Below are 12,128 nucleotides of genomic sequence, written 5' to 3'. Positions count from 1 at the left end.
ATCAGAGCTCACTGCTCCCTCTAACTTCTGGGCTCAAGCAATCCTCTCACCTTCGCCTCCTGAGAAGCTGGAACCACAGGCTTATACCACCATGCCCAGCTAATTAATTTTTTTTTTTTTTTTGTAGAGACAGGGTTTTTCCATGTTTCCTAGATTTGTCTCCAACTCCTGAGCTAGAGCAATCTGCCTGCCTCAGCCTCCTAAGTTGCAGAGCTGTGTCATTTCTGAGCTGTTTTACAATCCAGCGTTGAATTGATAAGTTTGGATTCACTCTGATATTTACAGATTTAACATCCTACTTCACAAGATGCTCATAGCCTTGATCCATCACAGCCGCTGCCTCATCCATCTCTGCTTATATCCTTGATCCAATACGGCAGCCACCTCGTCCATCTCTGCTCATAGCCTAAATTAATAGAAGCCAGAGGGAAGAAATGGAAGCCAACGTGAGTCCAGAACACACATTTTAAAAGAGCATAAGAAATTTAAAAATAGCAAAGTATATAATGAAGTTTGTAATAGATATGCATGGCTAAAATTTATTCTTATATTAATATATTCTATAAATTGGGAGAAAATATTAAACACATGAAAAGTAAGGAACTATAATCATTAATATATAATTAATATGACAAGAATGTGGTTTATGTTTTTATCTTTACAAGATTAAGGAAAATTTTGTGGAAGGAGGAAGAATGTATAATCATGGGGAGAGTGTATGATACTAGAGGGAGTCTTTTGACAAGAGGGAAATGGCATTGTGAGATGTACTATGGTCATAGCTATGTGGGAGCACAGCTAGCTATGGTCTCCTCCGTCAAGTCCACTAGGCAGTGTTCAGTTACCAACACTGAGGTAGAGCTCACTCTCCCAGGTCAGAAGAGAAAATATACACTGCAGTCAGAAGCCAATGTGTAGGAAGCTCCTTTCAGATACAGACAAGGGACACTTGACTTTTTATCTCTAGTGTCTAGTACAATGTCCAGAACACAACAGACATTCCATATGCACGGTCACATCCTATGTATCTGTATTTCTTTTCCAGCAGGGACTGGAGGTCCTAAGCTTCATTAATATGGTGAGCCAGTGCCCACATGAACAGTAGGATCTTAGCACTGCCACCTGGACACCCATTTAAATGCTCTTATCATAGATAGTCAAAGTGTGGTCTGTGAGTTTGCATTTTAATATGATTCCCAGGTGAATCTTGTGTATGTTACAGAGGAAGTAGTGTCCTACATTATATGTGACAGGCCCTCATAGTCATCATCATCATGGGAATCTTGTGCATGTTACAGGGAAGAACTGTCACACATCATACGTGAAAGGCTCTCATAGTCACCGTCATCATGGGAATCTTGTGCATGTTACAGGGAAGCACTGTCCTACATCATATGTGACAGGCTCTCATAGTCACCGCCACCCTGGGAATCTGCATTTAGAGCATTTAACTATATGGGCTCTGAAATCAGATGACTTAGGTTTAGACTTCCTTCTACTTCTTACTAAGCAGAGAACTCTGGGGTGAAAACTTTGCGACAATCAGTTTTATCACGTCCAAATTGGAGGCATGGGGAAATTATGGCATTTTGCACAGAATATTGTTTTACGTATAAAATGAAATAGTACATAGGAAGCTTCTGCCACACATCAACTGCACAATAAATATTAGTTAATAGTAATTCATTTAGTCCTAAGAAGAGGTCTATAAATTTGTACATATTAACTTTTTGTGACTACCCAAATTTTTATAATTAATGTAGATTTAAAATCAAGGAATGTTCTTACGTGTAGTTGGTAATCCATATAACATGCCAAAATTATATGTAAGTATTTTATTGTTGGTGGGGATATAAGAAATTTACCATCAAAACAGGGAAGACAATCTATGTTTGCAGACTCCAGAAAGCTGTTTCTCACCTAAGAGTTTGCAATTTCTGTCTGAGGGAAAAGAAGAGAAATTTGACTGTGCAAATAAACAATACCATAGAGTCTTCTCTATGGCAACATCAAAAATGAAAGCTGATTCTCATCTTCCTAACAATCTGCAAAGACAAGTGAAACACAACCTACTGAGCATCAAGTTAAAGGAGAGAATTTGAGTGGCACAGGAGGAAACCATGTCTTCGCCGCTAGGGAAATAAATATGACCAGTGTTCCTCTGCCCTCCTCCAAGGCTAGGGATGGGTTAAATATCAGTGGCTGACCTCACATAATGGAATGAGCAAAAAAGCTATAAAATCCAGCAGCACATCAAAAAGCTTACCCACCATGATCAAGTGGGCTTCATCCCTGGGATGCAAGGCTGGTTCAACATATGCAAATCAATAAATGTAATCCAGCATATAAACAGAACCAAAGACAAAAACCACATGATTATCTCAAAAGATGCAGAAAAGGCCTTTGACAAAATTCAACAACACTTCATGCTAAAAACTCTCAATAAATTAGCTATTGGTGGGACGTATCTCAAAATAATAAGAGCTATCTATGACAAACCCACAGCCAGTATCATATTGAATGGGCAAAAACTGGAAGCATTCCCTTTGATAACTGGCAAAAGACAGGGATGCCCTCTCTCACCACTCCTATTCAACATAGTGTTAGAAGTTCTGGCCAGGGCAATCAGGCAGGAGAAGGAAATAAAGGGTATTCAATTAGGAAAAGAGGAAGTCAAATTGTCCCTGTTTGCAGATGACATGATTGTATATCTAGAAAACCCCATTGTCTCAGCCCAAAATCTCCTTAAGCTGATAAGCAACTTCAGCAAAGTCTCAGGATACATAATCAATGTACAAAAATCACAAGCATTCTTATAAACCAATAATAGACAAACAGAGAGCCAAATCAGGAGTGAATTCCCATTCACAATTGCTTCAAAGAGAATAAAATACCTAGGAATCCAACTTACAAGGGATGTGAAGGACCTCTTCAAGGAGAAATAAAAACCACTGCTCAATGAAATAAAAGAGGATACAAACAAATGCAAGAACATTCCATGCTCATGGGTAGGAAGAATGAATATCATGAATATGGCCATACTGCCCAAGGTAATTTATAGATTCAATGCCATCCCCATCAAGCTACAAATGAATTCCTTTACAGAAGTGGAAAAAACTACTTCAAAGTTCATATGGAACCAAAAAAGAGCCCACATCACCAAGTCATTCCTAAGCCAAAAGAACAAGCCTGGAGGCATCACGCTACCTGACTTCAAACTATACTACAAGGCTACAGTAAGCAAAACAGTATGGTGCTGGTACCAAAACAGAGATATAGATCAATGGAACAGAACAGAGCCCTCAGAAATAATGCCTCATATCTACAACCATTTGATCTTTGACAAACCTGACAAAAACAAGCAATGGGGAAAGGATTCCCTATTTATTAAATGATGCTGGGAAAACTAGCTACCCATATGTAGAAAGCTGAAACTGGATCCCTTCCTTACACCTTATATAAAAATTAATTCAAGATGAATTAAAAACTTACATATTGGACCTAAAATCATAAAAACCCTAGAAGAAAACCTAGGCAATACCATTCAGGACACAGACATGGGCAAGGACTTCATGTCTAAAACACCAAAAGTGATGACAACAAAAGCCAAAATTGACTAATGGGATCTACTTAAACTAAAGAGCTTCTGCACAGCAAAAGAAACTACCATCAGAGTGAACAGGCAACCTACAAAATGGGAGAAAATTTTCGAAATCTACTCATCTGACAAAGGACTAATATCCAGAATCTACAATGAACTCAAACAAATTGACAAGAAAAAAACAACCCTATCAAAAAGTGAGCAAAGTATATGAACAGACACTTTTCAAAAGAAGACATTTATGCAGCCAAAAAACACATGAAAAAATGCTCATCATCACTGGCCATCAGAGAAATGCATATGAAAACCACAGTGAGATACCATCTCACACCAGTTAGAATGGCGATCATTAAAATGTCAGGAAACAACAGGTGCTGGAAAGGATGTGGAGAAATAGGAACACTTTTACAGTGTTGGTGGGACTGTTAACTAGTTCAACCATTGTGGAAGTCAGTTTGGCGATTCCTCAGGGATCTAGAACTAGAAATACCTTTTGACCCAGCCATCCCATTATGGGTATATACCCAAAGGATTATAAATCATGCTGCTCTAAAGACACATGCACACATATGTTTATTGTGGCACTATTCACAATAGCAAAGACTTGGAACCAACCCAAATGTCCAACAACGATAGACTGGATTAAGAAAATGTGGTACATATACACCATGGAATACTATCCAGCCATAAAATTTGATGAGTTCATGTCCTTTGTAGGGACATGGACGAAACTGGAAACCATCATTCTCAGCAAATTATCGCAAGGACAAAAAACCAAACACCGCATGTTCTCACTCATAGGTGGGAATTGAACAATGAGAACACATAGACACAAGAAGAGGAATATCACACTCTGGGGACTGTTATGGGGTGGGGCGAGGGGGAAGGGATAGCATTAGGAGATATACCTAATGTTAAATGACAAGTTAATGGGTGCACCACACCAACATGACACATGTATACATATGTAACAAACCTGCACATTGTGCACAGGTACCTTAAAACTTAAAGTATAATAATAATAAAATTTAAAAAAAGAAAAAAAATAAAAAAAGAAGAAAAATAAAAAAATGCATGCATTACATAATTAAGAGGGTGGGAAGGGATTTTTTTAAAAAGGCAATTCCTAGTTGGGTTCCTTCCTGTTCACCCCATTGGTGAAGAAACTAGTCTTGCCCTAGAATTCTGAGGATGGCTGCAGACACAACAAACGCTGAGCAGCTGAAATTCACAGTAATTTATTCATCACGCATACTCAGCCCAGCAGGGGATGACACTGTATCTATGCAGGTCTACCCAGGGATTGCACCCTGGAGCAGAGGGTGTGGGAGACAGGCTTGATAGAAATCAGAGCGTGGGGTAATTCCTGGTCCCTTGAGGGATGTTCTTGAGTAATTCAAAGAGTTTTGCAGTCTGGTGGGGGCATGAAAGCCATTAGGCTGAGGACCTGGTGGGGTGCAGCATGAAATTTTAGGTGTCACAGTACAATTGACCCTGATGCTTCAACATCAGACATTTATTTTAATGATGACTAATATTTTGAGAGGCTGAGAGAAGGCTGTTGAGACATTGTAGTAAGTGCTTAAGGGCGTGAGAGATTAGGAAGGCCACAATTATGAGTAATGAAATGTGGAAGCTGATGCGAAGCTACTGCCCATTTGTTTAGCGGGAGGCAGGAAAAGTGATCTGGGGTCTCTCACAGCACAAGCATGTTGGTAAATATTTGGGTAACGTCATGCATTCCCCATGCATTGGTTTAGAGATCTGGGGTGTCTGGCAGCACAAGCATGTTCGTAAATATTTGGATGACGTCATGCATTCCCCATGCATTGGTTTTCATGTCTCCAGTGAGTTGTTGGGCAAGTCTGATATTACTGATCCACATGCAGCAGGCAGCTTCCTGTACAGCGCTACCTCCACCCCTTGGACAGTCCAGGACTGAATGGTTGTCAAAAATGTGAACTCCTTGATGTCCAGTAAAGGCAATTGAGAGAACTGTGTAGCATTGGTGCAAGAAGTGCATTTCCTAAGGAGCATGAACTTAGAGTAATCAAAGCCTGTGGCGATAGTGGAACCCAGCAGGGCATCCACTCGCTGCTTTGTAACTTAAATAGAAATTCCTTGAGGAGCTCAGTCTATCTCTCAACTGAAGCAGCTGTCTTCAGCCTTCAGGGGCAGTGGAAGCTCTACAGGACACCTTCTTCACAAGCCCAGCACTGTGTTTTCTGATTAAATGTTGCCTTGGTCACCATCAGTAGTGTCTGGAACTCTGCAGGGGATAAGGAGTGTCCCTGTGAGATCCGTACCATGTCCTTAGTTAAAATAAAGGCATCTGTTACCTTGATTGGTATTCTGAGTATCCATGAGACAAGAAGTTTCTTTAATTCAATGGGGAGGGAAGGTGGACAATTCTTGGCAATTGTCAAAAAGTTTGTAAAAATGTACAAATGGGGCTAATTGTTGGCCCAGCATCAGTGCTGAGATGACCACCTCAAGTTTGGCCAGTTGTGCTGAGGCTTGGGTGTCATCCTTTATCAGGGACATCCTAGCTAAGGGAGGGAAGGCAGCAGCCCCCCACTGAGCTCCATCACATCCGATGATGGCATCAATTCAGAAGGTGGACGAACTTCACTGCTGGTCACTCAGTCGATCCCAAGGGGCCTCGGAGAGGGGTGACTTCCAGCACCACAGTCTGAGGATGAAGGAGGCCAGTGTCAGCACTATAGCCTGAGGATGAAGGAGGCTAGTGCTTCTTGCAGATGAGAATTGCAAGGGGTACAGATTTGATTCCATTCTGAGGCAAGGAGGTCTCTGCAGTTGTGCCAAGGCTGTGGGGTGCTGCTTCCCAAGGCCTGATAGCCAGATGGGCATGAAGGCTCATGGACATGGATGCAGAGCCCTCTGTTTTGAGGGTCCAGTATGTGGTCAGCAATCACTGCCCTGATGCTGTATATCAGAGGGTCAAAAGGGGCAGGTTTGTTTTTTACATCAGAAGCCCATGGACAACTTATGGCCACCACATGAAACACAGATAGTTCAGGAAGCATGGGAAGAAGTTGCTCAAGCATCTATAATGTGTGCTCTGATGGAATTCATAGGAGCGCCTGTTAATTTAAATTCGGACAGATTCCAGACTTGTGTGAGGAGGCTTCATTCAAGGTGGGTCAGCTTTCAAGTGACAGCATCAACGAGATTAAGTAAAATTTGTAAGTAAGAAATATGTTGTCACCTGAACCCCAAGTAAAGAATTAAAGGGCTGGGCACAGTGGCTCACACCTGTAATCCCAGAACTTTGGGAGGCCGAGGCCAGGGGTTCGCTTGAGCCCAGGAGTTCGAGACCAACCTGCGTAACATAGCAAGATCTTTTCTCTACAAAAAAAATAAATAAATAAAAATTAGCTGAGTGTAGTGACACACACCTGTAGTCCTAGCTACTTGGAAAGCTGAGATGTGACAATTCCTTGAGGTTGGGAGGTTGAGGCTGCAGTGAGCTGAGATCATGTCACTTCATACCAGCCTGGGTGACAGAGCAAGACTGTGTCTCCAAAAAACCAAACAGAAATTAAAGAATATTAGGCTTGTATTAACATTGTGGATGCTGAGAGGATGAATAACTTTCTTGAAAGTGTCAGGAATAGAGCAGCCCCATGTTTACTAAGGAATTTGCACTACTGTGTTGGGGAAAGGTCCATTCTCTTTGTATAAGGCTCTTTGTATCTGTGTGTCCTTAGTGAGTAAAATGAATTTTCTCTGAGAATGATGTCATCAGTATAATGTCACACCTGTACTCCTGTAGAAAGTTGGCTGCAGTGAGATCTTGTCTGTGAAGACTGCAGGCAATGACAAGGCTGCCAAGGCACTCCGTGGTTTACCTGGTCCCTTCAGAGATGAAGGCATGCTATGACTGAGACTCTGTTAAAATAGGCACAAAAAGAACATGTTAGCCAATTCTATACCAACAACATATTTACCAGTTGCATGAATATATATAGGTTTATTATAAGGAATTGGCTCATGTGGTTATGGAGGCTAATAAGTCCAGGACCTGCAGTCAGCAAGCTGGAGACCCAGGACTGCCAATGGTGGAGTTCCAGTCCATGCCAGGAGAGCTGATGGCGTAAGTTACAGTTCATGTCTGACTTCAAAGGCAAGAGAAGATCTATGTCTCAGCTCTGAAATCATCAAAGGGAGTGAATTCTCTCTTCCTCTACCCTTGTGTTTTATTTGGGTTTTAATGGATTGGATGAGGCCCAATCACACTGGGGATGGCAACTACTTTACTAAGTTTACATATTCAAATGTACTTCTCATCAAGGAACACCCTCACAGACACATCCAGAGTGTTTAACCAAATATCTAGGCAACACAACTTGGCAAATAAAATTAACCATCATAAGGTGAAAGATATATACGATCTGAAGAGAAACCAGGGATGCAGGTCGGTTAAATATCTGCAAGTCAATAAATGTGATACACCATATAAACAGAATTAAAAACAAAAATCACATGATCATCTCAATACAAGCAGAAAAAGGATTTGACAAAATCCAGCATCCCTTTATGCCTAAAACCCTCAGCAAAATCGACGTGGAAAAAGCATTTGACAAAATCCAGAATCCCTTTATGATTAAAACACTCAGCAAAATCAACATTGAAGGGATATACCTTAAGGTAATAAAAGCCATATATGACAAACACACAGCCAACATTATATGGAATGGGGAAAAGTTGAAAGCATTCTCACTGAGAACTGGAACAAGACAATGATGCCAACTTTCACCACTTCTATTCAACACAGTACTAGAAGTCCTTGCCAGAGCAATCAGATAAGAGAAATAAAGGGCATCCAAATCGGTAAAGAGGAAGTCGAACTGTCACTCTTTGCTGATGACATGATCATATACCTAGAAAACCCTAAAGACACATCCCAAAAGCTACTAAAACTGGGAAATGAATTCAGCAAAGTTTCAGGATACAAAATTAATGTACACAAGTCAGTGGCTCTGCTATACAGTAACAGTGAACAAGCTGAGAATCAAATCAGAAACTCACCCCCTTTTACAATAGCTGCAATAAAAACCTTAGGAATATTATAATTTCCTATAATTATAATAGTATATTCCAATAATTGTCAATTGCATGCAATCTTTGCAGACAAAATCTTAATTATATCCGGAATACTTAACCAAAGAGACGAAAGACCTCTACAAGGAAAACTACAAAACAGTGCTGATAGAAATCATAAATACAAACAAATGGAAACATATCCCATGCTCATGGATAGGTAAAATCAATATTGTGAAAATACCATACTGCCAAAAGTAATCTACAAACTCAATGCAATCACCATTAAAGTACCAACATCAGTCTTCACAGAACTATAAAAATTCACATGGAACTAAAAAAGACATAGAAGGGACATACCTTAAGGTAATAAAAGCCTAGAACCAAAAAGAGTCTGTATAGCCAAAGCAAGGCTAAGCAAAAAGAACAAATCTAGAAGCCGACTTCAAACTATATTAGAAGGCCATAGTCACCAAAACAGCATGGTACTGGTATAAAAATAGGCATAGAGATCAATGGAACGTAATAGAGAACCCAGAAATAAAGCCAAATACTTACAGTCATCTAATCTTCAACAAAGCAAACAAAAACATAAAGCAGAGAAAGAATACCCTATTCAACAAGTGGTGCTGGGATAAAGAGCAAGCCACACATAGAAGAATGAAAGTGGATCCTCATTTTTCACCCTATTCAAAAATCAACTCAAGATGGATGAAGGACTTAAATCTAATAGCTGAAACCATAAAAATTCTAGAAGACGACATTGGAAAAACCCTTCTAGACCCTGGCTTAGGCAAAGACTTCATGACCAATAACCCAAAAATCAAATGCAACTAAAACAAAGATAAATAGATGAGACTTAATTAAACTGAAAGGCTTCTGCACAGTAAAAGAAATAGCAGAGTAAACAGATAACCTACAGAGTGGGAGAAAATCTTCACAATCTGTACTTCTGATTAAAGGACTAATACCCAGAATCTGCAAGGAACTCAAACAAACCAGCAAGAAAAAAATTCCCATCAAAAAGTGGGCTAAGGACATGAACAGACAATTCTCAAGAGAAGATATGCAACTGGCCAACAAACACATGAAAAAATGCTCAACATAACTAATTATCAGGGAAATGCAAATCAAACCACAATACAATATGATACCCCTTCACTCCTGCAAGAATGGTCATAATCAAAAAATCAAAAACTAATAGATGTTGGCATGGATGTGGTAAAAAGGGAACACTTTTACACTTTTTGGAGGGAATGCAAGCTAGTACAACAGCTATGGAAAACAGTGAGGAGATTTCCAAAGAACTAAAAGCAGATCTACCATTTGATTGAGTAATTCCACTCCTGGATATCTACTCAGAGGAAAAAAAGTCATTATATGAAAAAAATACTTGCACACACATGTTTATAGCAGCACAATATGCAATTGCAAGAATTTGAAACCAGTCTAAATGCCCATCAATCAGTAAGTGGATAAAGAAAATGTGGGATATATATTTACCATGGAATACTACTCAGCCATAAGATTGAATGAAATAGTGCATTCACAGCAACCTGCATGAAACTGGACACCATTATTCTAAGTGAAGTAACTTAGGAATGGAAAACTAAACATTTTATGTTCTCATTCATAAGTGGGAGCTAAGTTATGAGGATGCAAAGGCATAAAGAATGATACAATGGACTTCAGGGACTCAGGGAAAGGCTGGGAGTGGTGGGATGGGTGTGGTGAGGGATAAAACACTACATATTGGGTACAGTGTACACTGCTTGGGTGATGGGTGCACCACAAGTCTCAGAAATCGCCACTAAAGAACTTATTCATGTAACTAAACAGCACCTGTTCCACAAAAACCTATTGTAATAAAAAAATTAACCACAATAATATTAGACATTGGGTACGAAGGCCTTAATGGATGGGAACACTGCAGTCACATTACAGCAATCCACTGTGAAACACCATTTATTATTTGCAGGTTTAAGAACAGGCCAAATTCTACTGCTAAATGTTGAAGCAATGTCGATAATCACCCCTCCACTAATTAATTAGGTCTTATATAATAAGTTTTATTTATTTGAAGTCATGTTGTAATTTATGTTGGATCATATTTGCTAATTTATCAAGATGGGGAGGCTAGGCACCATGGCTCACACCTATAATCCCAGCACTTTGGGAGGCTGAGGCAGGAGGATTGCTTGAGGCCAGGAGTTGGAGACCAGCCTAGGCAACATAGCAAGACTCCACTTCTATAATTTTTTTTTAATTGGCTGTGTTGGTGCATGCCTGTAATCCCAGCTACTTGGAAGGCTAAAATGGGAGGATTGCTTGAGCCCAGGAGTTCGAGGCAGCAGTGAGCTCTGATTGTGCCACCGCACTTCATTCAGCCTGGGTAATGGAGCAGGACCCCATCTCTAAAAAAATGAAAATTAAAAATAAATCAAATTAAAAAAACCAGGAGATGGAGTTCTGTAAGGTTACATTTGGTGAAGTCAATGTGTAAGTGCAAATGGTTTCATTTCAGTTTGTTACTCATTAGGTCAGAGCATCCAGGTCCCCTATGGACAAAGGCTTCTATGACTATGGGAAATTTAGTCAAGGTAACAAATGTGAGGCATAACTATGTGTCCTCTATTCTATATGCAGTTACTCTGCTAGGATTAAGGGGTGCAATGTTTAAATTTAGTGAAATCTCAGGTATAACAAAGTTTGAGCTCCAGTATTGATTAAGTTTGTGAAGGTATGCCAATTGGTAGATTTCAACAGATGTTAAAATAGATTCAGAATATATGCTGGAGAGTTCCAAATACCAATCAGCACTCCTTTATCTTTGGACTGTATAAATTGTTTTAGAAAATAGTACATTTCCAATTACGTCAGATGATAGACTTCCGTTTAAATTTAAATTTTTTTTATATTATATATATAATATATATTATTATTATTTTTTATTATACTTTAGGTTTTAGGGTACATGTGCACAATGTGCAGGTTTGTTACATATGTATCCATGTGCCATGTTGATTTCCTGCACCCATTAGCTCGTCATTTAGCATTAGGTATATCTCCTAATGCTGTCCCCGCCCCCCCCACCCCCCACCCCACAACGGTACCCGGAATGTGATGTTCCCCTTCCTGTGTCCATGAGTTCTCATTGTTCAATTCCTACCTATGAGTGAGAACATGCGGTGTTTGGTTTTTTGTCCTTGCGATAGTTTACTGAGAATGATGTTTTCCAGTTTCATCCATGTCCCTACAAAGGACACGAACTCATCATTTTTTATGGCTGCATAGTATTCCATGGTGTATATGTACCATTTAGTTTTTGTGCATATCCAAGTTCCTTCCCTTCCTTCCTTCCTTTCTTGCCTCCTTCTTTCCCTTCTTCCTTCCATCCTTCCCTCTTTCCTTCCATCCTTCCCTCTCTCCTTCATTCCTTCCTTCCCTCTCTCCCTCATTCCTT

The sequence above is a fragment of the Hylobates moloch genome, unplaced genomic scaffold (assembly GCF_009828535.3).
Source record: "Hylobates moloch isolate HMO894 unplaced genomic scaffold, HMol_V3 SCAFFOLD_131, whole genome shotgun sequence".
Taxonomy (NCBI): Eukaryota; Metazoa; Chordata; class Mammalia; order Primates; family Hylobatidae; genus Hylobates; species Hylobates moloch.
This window is presented reverse-complemented; position numbering follows the sequence as displayed.